The following is a 9,513-nucleotide window of genomic DNA, read 5'->3' as shown; positions in this document are numbered from 1 at the left end:
CCCGGTTTCCCAGGAGACAGACCCGGTGCCCTCCAGGGACGGGGACCCCCGCAGTCACATCTGTGGGTGCTCCCGGTTCCGCACAGGCACCCCCCTGCGTGTGGGTGGGCCCGGGCCTGCCGGATTTACCTGCTCCAATCCAGACCCTGGAAAAGGCTCCGAAATCCACTCGTAAAATCACGTGAACAGGCTTTTGACAGCGCCCTAGGGAGATCCCCGTTGATTTCCGTTTCACACAGACTTTGATTTTTTTAAAAAAAATAAAAAAAAAAGCTTTCGGCAAAACGCTCCCGTTTCAGGCGTGTTTTGTCGGAGACTCTGCCCCTGCCCATGGATCACACGTGCCCTCCCGTGCAGGTGCCAGGGGTCATGGAACACGTTATATTTACACGGACTTGGTTTCTCTGCTTCCCCGTCTCCCCTTGGTGTGTCCTCAGCCAGAAGATCTCGAAAGGATACATCTGATGTGCTAATGACCCCCCCCTCACCTCCCCCGCCCCCCGATGTACAATTAGCACGAAGCTCGTGTGGAAATACGCCGAAGGCTACAGGCGACAGGACCAACACAGCCACAGTCCCGGGATCCGGTCCCTGGGGTGTGCAGCGGGCTCTGCGGCGATTCCAACTCTTTTTTTCTTTTTTTCTTTTTTATCTTTTTTTTAATATATTTTATTGATTTTTTACAGAGAGGAAGGGAGAGGGATAGAAAGTTAGAAACATCGATGGGAGAGAAACATCGATCAGCTGCCTCCTGCACACCCCCTACTGGGGATGTGCCCGCCACCAAGGTACGTGCCCCTGACCGGAATCGAACCCGGGACCCTTCTGTCCGCAGGCCGACGCTCTATCCACGGAGCCACACCGGTTACGGCCCAACTCTTTCCTTCTTACGTTTACAATCAAGTGATGGCAAAGGAAAACACTGAGGGACCGACCCCACGGTCCCCGACATCCCTCACTCGGTCCAGGGGGTGCACGTGGCCCCGTGTTATATGCTGGGTCCGGGTGGCCGGGCCCCTCGGGGACTCAGGAGCCCTGTCTGTCCGGCACAAACGCGAGACAGCCTGGGTTCCGTCTCAGGAGGGACACGGCGGGCGGGGTGGGGGGCGGTGGGCACAGGCATCCTGGAACCTTCTGAGAGTGGACAGGTCACCGGAGGGCTGGGGAGGGGTGTCCCCTGGATTTTTATTTTCTATGCTCGAGGGCCTGGTGGTCAGTGCGCGTCATAGCGAGCGAGCGCACTCCCTGTCTCCCGGTTGAATTCCCAAGGGGACACGTTGCATATTAGCCTTTTATATATATATATATATATATATATATATATATATATATATATATATATATAGAGAGAGAGAGAGAGAGAGAGAGAGAGAGAGAGAGAGAGACTAGTGGCCCGGTGCACAAAATTCGTGCACATTAAAAGGGGATTCATTAGAGGAAATAATTTAATATTGCTATTCGCCCTTTCTCTAGAATAGAAGTGTCAGAGATGAAAGAAGATTAGTAAAACGTATATGAAAACCTTCCTCCTGTCAGAGTCTGGGGCGCACCACGGGACCCAGAGTCAAGTCCCCGCCCACCAACCTGCACCTCAAAATCATGTGAGACCCAGAACCAGCTGGTCCCTGCCCCTATTGGGCTAGAATTCAGCCGTGGGCCAACTACGGCCCACGGGCTGGATCCGGCCCATTCGGCTGTTCTATCCGGCCCACGGAGCCGAAAGAGCGGAGGGTTCTCTTGCTCTCCCCTCCGCTCCTTTACTTTGAATTTATATTAGTTCACACAAACACTCCATCCGTGCTTTTGTTCCGGCCCTCCGGTCCAGTTTAAGAACCCATGGTGGCCCTCGAGTCAAAAAGTTTGCCCACCCCTGGGCTAGATCCAGACCTGGCCAGTCCCACCCTTGTCAAGCCCCGCCGGGCAGGGGACGTAGCCTCAGGTCCCTGCTGATTGCTCGTTAAGGCTCCTTATGGGAACTTGGCTTCAGCTGTGGGTGCAGCCATCGTTGTGACGGAGTGATGGTCAATGAGCATATCCCCTCTTTATTAGATAGGATATTTGTATTGATGTCAGAGAGAGGAAGGGAGAGAGAGAGGAACATGCATGATGAGAGAGAATCAGGGATCGGCTGCCTCCTGCACACCCCCCCCCCCCCACTGGAGAGGGAGACCCCAACCAGGGCCTGTGCCCTTGACCGGGAATCGAACCCTGACCTCCTGGTTCCTAGGTCGACACTCCGCCCCTGAGCCTTGCTCCTGAGGACACGTTCCAGGTGGGAGGCAGGATGGGACACGTTCACCTCGGCTGTTTCCGGAGCCCACGGGCATGTTTTATTCAACGTGCATCTCACTGTTTCCCTAAGTCACGGGCAGCACCCCCAGGTCCCTCCCTGCAAAGCCCGCCTGCCGCCCCCCCCCACCCCCCCGCCCCGGACCGCCGGAGACTCCCTTCCGGCGCAAAATGCAAATGTCGTTTACTTGTCAACGATACGATTTACAAGGACGTGCTTCCCAGCTTTTTAATTATTTCTTAATTTCACTTTTAAATTGCCGTTGACATCCAAGGCTGTTTCCTATTCCGTTCTTCGGGGGCGCGGCGTCGTCTTTCTAAGTTTGGTGACGCCGAGGGGTTCTCTCCGAGGTTGAAAACTGTAATTAAAAATTTAAACACACACACACACACACAAAAAAAAAACCCCACTTCATCTCTGCTTCTCCAAGGATGAGGAAAAGTACCCGCCCCCCAAGACCATCACGGTTTTCCTTTGTGACCATCGGATCATGGGGAGGGTTTTTCCGGTCACAATCGGCGTAATGATGTGAGAGAGACACGTCGATTGGCTGCCTCCCGCACGTGCCCCTACGGGAGCCTGCAACCGAGGTACGTGCCCTTGACCGGGAATTGAACCCGTGTGGATCCTCTAACCATTGAGCGAACTGGCCAGGGCCTGGCAGTCACCCGCCCCGCGTCCCTCTTCTCTTTCACTTGAATATAAAAGTCTGTCCCTTAACCCAGAACCTTCTTTTTTTTAAATATATTTTATTGATTTTTTTTTTTACAGAGAGGAAAGGAGAGGGATAGAGAGTTAGAAACATCGATGAGAGAGAAACATCCATCAGCTGCCTCCTGCACACCTCCCCACTGGGGATGTGCCCGCAACCAAGGTCCATGCCCTTGACCGGAATCGAACCTGGGACCCTTCACTCCGCAGGCCGACGCTCTATCCACGGAGCCACACCGGTGAGGGCAACCCAGAACCTTCTGGAAGGGTTCCCGCAGCCGCGGTTAAGTGAGGAAATGAAAGACTGAAAGGTGGGGGCGTGGATCACTCCGGGATATTTGCAAGCTCATCTGTGTCCCAGTTTCAATGAGTTTTCTAAGAAAAATGATGCCTCCATCCCCGCCGGCGTGGCTGGGTGGTTGAGCGTCCACCCTAGGAACCAGGAGGTCACAGTTCGATTCCCCATCAGGGCACAGGCCCAGGTTGCAGGCTCCATCCCCAGTAGGGGGCGTGCAGGAGGCAGCTGACCCATGGTTCTCGCTCATCATGGATGTTTCTCTCTCTCCCTCTCCCTTCCTCTCTAAAATCAATAAAAATATATATTTAAAAAAAAAAAAGAAAAAATGATGCCTCCACATGGGTCGGGGGCGGGAAGGGGGGAAGTGCGGAGTGTGCACAACCTTCTTCCAAATGCAGACGCCCCCATAAACCAGGGGCAACTCCGTAGGGAGCATGGAAGGGGGCGGGGCTTAACCAAGGGTGGGGCGGGGCCTCGTGTGCAATCAGGGGACCTAGTGGCAGGGCTTGCTGTCATCTCATTGCTTGGAGCCTTGCAGTCCCCGTGTGTTCATGGGAGTGCCCCCCCGCCCATTACCCTCCCCATCAGCCCTTGGGTTCTTTCTGGACGAAATCGATACAATGTAACAGAAACCGACTTGTGTATCCACCGTGGAGACTCGGGCAGGTGCAGGCGGACCTCCGCCTCCTCCTCCCCTTGGCGCAGGGATGGAGCGGTTGCCATGGCAGCCGCCACACGTGGAGAACTCCCGCTTGTCACAGCGGCTGCCCTGGAATCTGACAGACTTCACACCGTCTCTAGGAATTTATAATTTTAGCATTAACTCGCCAGGTTCTGTGCGGTGATTAAAAATGTTCCAATTTATGCACTGCCCGTCCTTCTCAAAGCCTGGAACCCCACCCCACCCCACCCCCCCACCCCCCGCCTCGCCCCAGGGAGGAGGCATAAATACGGTTTAGACACAAAGGACGCATTTGTGGGGGGGTCCCAGGTGCTGCTCCTAGGGGGATGATTGGGGGGTGCTTTTCCACGTGGGTGTGGCTCCCTCCCTGGGACCAGGAAATGCATCCCAGGCTCTGCCCCTCGGGTGAAGGGTGGCATCGCTCCCCGCCCCGTTCTCCCAGGGCCCCTGGCCACCCGCAGACCCCGATCCCAGAGCCTCAGTGAGCCAGGGGCTTGCCCTGCACTCCTGCCGTAGGGACGTCCGACGGGAATGTGGTTAACACAGTGTCACCGACACCACCCACATCCCTGAGAGAAAGCATCGCTGGCAGCCGGAGGGGCTCAGTGGTTGAGCATCCATCTGTGAACCAAGGGGTCGCCAGCTCGGCCCCCAGGAGGGGGCACGCAGGAGGCAGCCCGTCTTAAGTTTCACACTCATGGATGTTTCTCTCTCTCTCCCTTGCCTCTCCTCTCTCTATAAAATCAATAAAAACCTATATACATGGAGTGGCCAGAGGATGATGATCTCGGAACGCATCATCGTCTGGCCACTCCGTGTCTATCCTATAGAATAAAGGGCTAATACGCAAATGGTCCCCTCCACCAGGCGTTCGACCAGCAGGCAGGATGGCCAACCGCCCATGTCCCCTCCCCCTGGCCAGACTGGCCGGACACCACCCATGCACACATTCATGCACCGGGCCTCTAATATTTATATATATATATATATATATATATATATATATATATACACACACATATATATATATACATATATATTATATATAATAAATATAATATATAATATATATATTTTATATATATATATATATATATATATTACACACAGACACACGGAGTGGCCAGATGATTATGTGTTCAGAGATCATCATCATCCGGCCACTCCGTGTGTATCTTTTAAGGGAGAAGGTTGGGAGCCCATGTCCGTCTGGAGGACATTCTGGGCGGTTTCCCATGACCCAGCCCGGCAGCTCCATGCCGAATTCCTGCGCTAACAGGCCACGCAGCGTCCCGCCTTCCACGTGTCTCTCGGGCTGTCTTTGTTCCCCGGGGGGGTTCAGCAACCACAGAACCCCTCCCTCACGGACAGAGGAACCGATGACGCAGCTTGGGTTTGTGTGCAGAGTTGGCGAAGGTGGGGTCTCCTTCCCCGCCTAAGGCCCCGAAGCCCCCGCTGGGCCATGGGTCAGATGGGCGGTGTGTGTGTGTGTGTGTGTGTTTCTCCACGCGGCACTCAACACATGTTGTTTATCCTTTTAGGGCCCAAGGATCCGCGCCCCCCCCCTCCCCCAGCCCCACCCGGCGCGCCTGGCAGTCCAGCAAAAGCCAAACCCGCATAATTAATTTGTTCTCGGCGTGCCTCACCTGCATCCCACATCCCGTGCCCATCACCTCCTGGGAGGCAATTAATCATCCACTTGGCAGCGTGGCAGGAGCTTGATAAGGTGGCCTGGCGCCACGCGGGCGGGCTCGGGTCCCGGAAGGTGTTCAGCAACGACCTTCCCAAGCGATGCGGGGCGCTTCGTGGCGGCATTTTCCCTCTGAGGGGACGGGGGACGGGGGGGGGGGGGTGGGCATTAACAGCTTTTTTATTTCTATTATTAAGTAGCCAATCGCTCTTCCCTGCCAGTGGCACAGGCCCTCCTCCATCCCCCCTTCTGCACGGAAGGAAGAGTCCTCTCTCGCCGACTGCTCACTCGCAAGATGTGAGGAGCACGCGCTCCAAGCTGCGTCCCCACCGGAGCAGCGCGCGTTCCAGCACAGAGAGTCCCGCTGAGGACAACGGCGGCGCCCGCCGCGCTCCCCGCGAACTCTGACCCTCCTTCCGAAGGCAAAGGACGCGAACAAACGGCCCTTCAGGAGGAGGAGAAGCTGCGCGCACTTGGCCGCGGCTCCCGGCCCGGCCTGAATGGGCCTCAGAGTCGCTCAGCAGCAGCAGCAGCCGCAGCTGCCCCAGGTCGGCCCTGATTACATGGCTGACGTCGGGCTGAAAGCTATTCGTCTCCATTACCTTTCCCGCCAGGTGGGCTCTGGGCGTCTGAGTGCAAACGCAGCCCAGCCAGGCCGGCGGGGCTCAGGGGCTGAGCGTCCACCTAGGAACCAGGAGGTCAGGGTTCAATCCCCGGTCAAGGCCACAGGCCCGGGTGGCGGGCTCCATCCCCAGTGCGGGGCGTGCAGGAGGCAGCCGGTCCATGACTCTCTCTCTCCTCATGGATGTTTCTCTCTCCCTCTCCCTCCCTCTCGGACATCAATAAGGAAACATTAAGAAAAAGAAAGAAAGAAACTATAGCACAAACATTCCCTTGCAGGGCCCCGGCCAGTGTTGCTCAGTGGTTAGAGTGTCGCCGCCCACACACCCAAAGAGTCTCAGGTTCGATTCCAGGTCAAGGGCAGGCACCTAGGCGGCAGGTCCCATCCCTGGGCCTGGTCGGGGCACGTGGGTGCGGGAGGCAACCCATCAGAGAGAGAAACATGGATGTGCGAGAGAGACACACGGCCATCAGCTCTCCCTCCAACATCCCATGTCTGTGTCCCCCGTGGACGATGGTTCTCCCCCCTCCACGCACCTGCTCCTACTTTGGTGGTTTTCAGGAGAACCATGCCTGTCCTTCCTCCCAATGGGGGATCCCCTCATGTGGTGCTGCTGGTCAGCACGCATGCATGCACATACATGCACACACATGCACACGTGTGCGCACATACACACAGACACACACGTGCACACACAGGTGCACATGCATGCACATGCGTGCACACACACGCACATGTGCGCACACATGCACACACATGCACTTGTACCTGCTTACAGCCTGTGTCTGGTCCCCGTGAAAACCAGGGCTCCCGGCACATAGATAACTCGAAAGTTGGCGGTGTAGTGCCTTTGATCCCCTCCAGGCCTCTATCAAAGACAGACAGAATAAACCGGTGGGTACCCTCCGAGAACAGCGACCTCCCTCACCCCGCATGCTCAGAACAGCTTGACTGCGAGGGAGAGGAGCGGCTGTGTCTGCTGCGGGGAATGCAGAAGTAGGGCAAGCCGTGGGAGAGCGGCTCTGAACCAGCGGGCTCGGGCGAGGCTTCCGCTCGGCGCTTTGTGAAATGGGACACGGTGTGCCCCTGCCGGGGCCCTTTCATGGAGGGATCAGGCAACACACCGACATTAACATCTACGCCGGTGATAAGCCAGTTCGTTCTGGTGAGAACGTGGAACCGAGCCCTGCCGGCGAGACTCAATGGTGGCGCGTCCACCTAGGAACCAGGAGGTCAGGGTTCGATTCCCGGTCGGGGCACAGGCCCGGGATGTGGGCTCCATCCCCAGTGGGGGGGGGGGGGCGTGCAGGAGGCAGCCGATCCAGGATTCTCTCTCCTCGTGGATGTTTCTACCTCCCGCTCCCTCTCCCTTCCTCTCTGACATCAATAAAAAAACACATATTTTTGTAAAAAAAAGAATAACGTGGAGTTGAGCAATGACTTTCGTTTTACGGTCGCGATGCCTTTAGCAGAACGAAGCAGCCGGAGTCGCGTCTTCCGCGTTGGCTCACGGCATCGCGGGACAACCACCTACCCGTTTCCCGGTGGGGTCGCGGCCTCGCGGTGTGTGAAACGATGTGGCGGGTGAAACGGGGGGCGGGGGAGGGGGCAGCTTGCTGGATATTCACCTCCTGCCGCCACCCCGGGGCGGCCGTGCCAACCCCATAGTACGTAAGCATCGAGGGTCTATTCTTTGCTTCTAGATCAAGACAGACCCTTTCAACAGCCACCGTTAAAAGGAATAAACGCCTGGGGGAAAAGGAACATAGCATATATATAAAAAACGCTTCTGTTTAAAAATAACCTCCTGGCCCAGCCGGTGTCGCTCAGATAGTTGAGTGTAGTCCTGTGTACCTGGAGGTTTCCGGTTCGATTCCCAGTCAGGGCACAGGCCCGGCTTGCGGGCTCGATCCCCAGGAAGGGGATGTGCAGGAGGCAGCCGGTCCATGATTCTGTCTCATCATTTTTTTATATATATATATATATATTTTATTGCTTTTTTACAGAGAGGAAGAGAGAGGGATAGAGAGTTAGAAACATCGATGAGAGAGAAACATCGATCAGCTGCCTCCTGCACACCCCCCACTGGGGATGTGCCCGCAACCAAGGTACATGCCCTTGACCGGAATCGAACCCGGGACCTTTCAGTCCGCAGGCCGACGCTTTATCCACTGAGCCAAACCGGTTTCAGCTGTCTCATCATTCATGTCTCTCTCTCTCTCTCTCTCTCTCTCTCTCTCTCTCTAAAATCAACTTTAAAAAACAAGGCACACCCATGATTTGATCCTGTTTCCAGAACTGTCACACTTCCCCGTTTAACGCACCGTGAATACTTTGGGAACGAGCTCCCTCGGTAGCCATCATCCCTTCTCACACCACACTTCGCTCAGAGCTAATCGTACTCACAGTCTAGCGGTCAGCTAGTAGATGGCGGGCATCTTTGAGGACCCTCTCTGTTCCGTGTCTTCATCAGTGGGTTTTTTTTTTTCCCTCTGGACGCGAGAAACACATGTCTGTCTCGAAGCTGTTTCTCGGACATCGTGTCGCTTCTCCGCGCCGCCCGTGAGAACCACACGTTCCTACCCTCGATGTGTCTCTGCTCCCACCTCCAATAGGGGTGGCTTTCCGGCTCCCGATGACTTGTTTCTATTTGCTCTTCACTTCGTCATGCCTCGGGGTCCGTGGCATCGCCACGCCGTCAGGAATGGATTGGAGTTCAGTTACGGGGAGGTGCCCCGGCACGTCTGATCGCCTGCGTCGGGCGAGGTTATTAACACGGAGGAAATATGAATTGCCATAGCAACAGCAGCATCTGTTCCTGGCCTGTTTCATCATCTTGGGCCTGGAGGAAAGGGTGCAGGGCTGAGCAGGGAGGCAGCATGAACACAGCTGCTGAGTCATGGGGCCGTGGAAACCCATCACGCTGACGGGGCCCGCGTCCTGGGACGGTCCGGAGGGACAGGCCTGCGCCTTCCTTCCTTCCTTCCTTCCTTCCTTCCTTCCTTCCTTCCTTCCTTCCTTCCTTCCTTCCTTTCTCTCTCTCTCTCTTTCTTTCTTTTTCTTTTAATACATTATTATTTGTTTCAGAGAGGAAGGAAGAGGGGGAGAGAGAGAGAAACATCCATGATGAGAGAGAATCATGGATCGGCTACCTCCTGCATGCCCCCTACTGGGGATCGAGCCCACAACCCAGGCATGTGCCCCGACTGGGAATCAAACC

General features: G+C 55.7%; 1 long non-coding RNA gene across 3 annotated transcripts; it reads right to left on the bottom strand.

The window, feature by feature from the left end:
- Positions 1-2,474: 2,474 nt before the first annotated feature.
- On the bottom strand, positions 2,475-9,270 carry LOC308238326. 3 transcript variants are annotated; one of them, XR_013959541.1, is made up of 4 exons: positions 8,700-9,270; positions 7,062-7,161; positions 5,628-5,803; positions 2,475-2,648 (listed from the first exon to the last, which is right to left on the bottom strand). It is a non-coding gene; the product is annotated as an uncharacterized lncRNA (long non-coding RNA). The 3 variants fall into 3 exon arrangements; XR_013959542.1 differs by having other exon boundaries at positions 7,070-7,161; XR_013959543.1 differs by lacking the exon at positions 2,475-2,648 and adding an exon at positions 2,802-4,096 and having other exon boundaries at positions 7,070-7,161.
- Positions 9,271-9,513: the final 243 nt, after the last annotated feature.

Source organism: Plecotus auritus (assembly GCF_963455305.1).
Source record: "Plecotus auritus genome assembly, chromosome: 13".
NCBI classification, from domain to species: domain Eukaryota; kingdom Metazoa; phylum Chordata; class Mammalia; order Chiroptera; family Vespertilionidae; genus Plecotus; species Plecotus auritus.
Note: the sequence above shows the minus strand (reverse complement) of the source record. Positions and strands in the feature narration are given on the sequence as shown.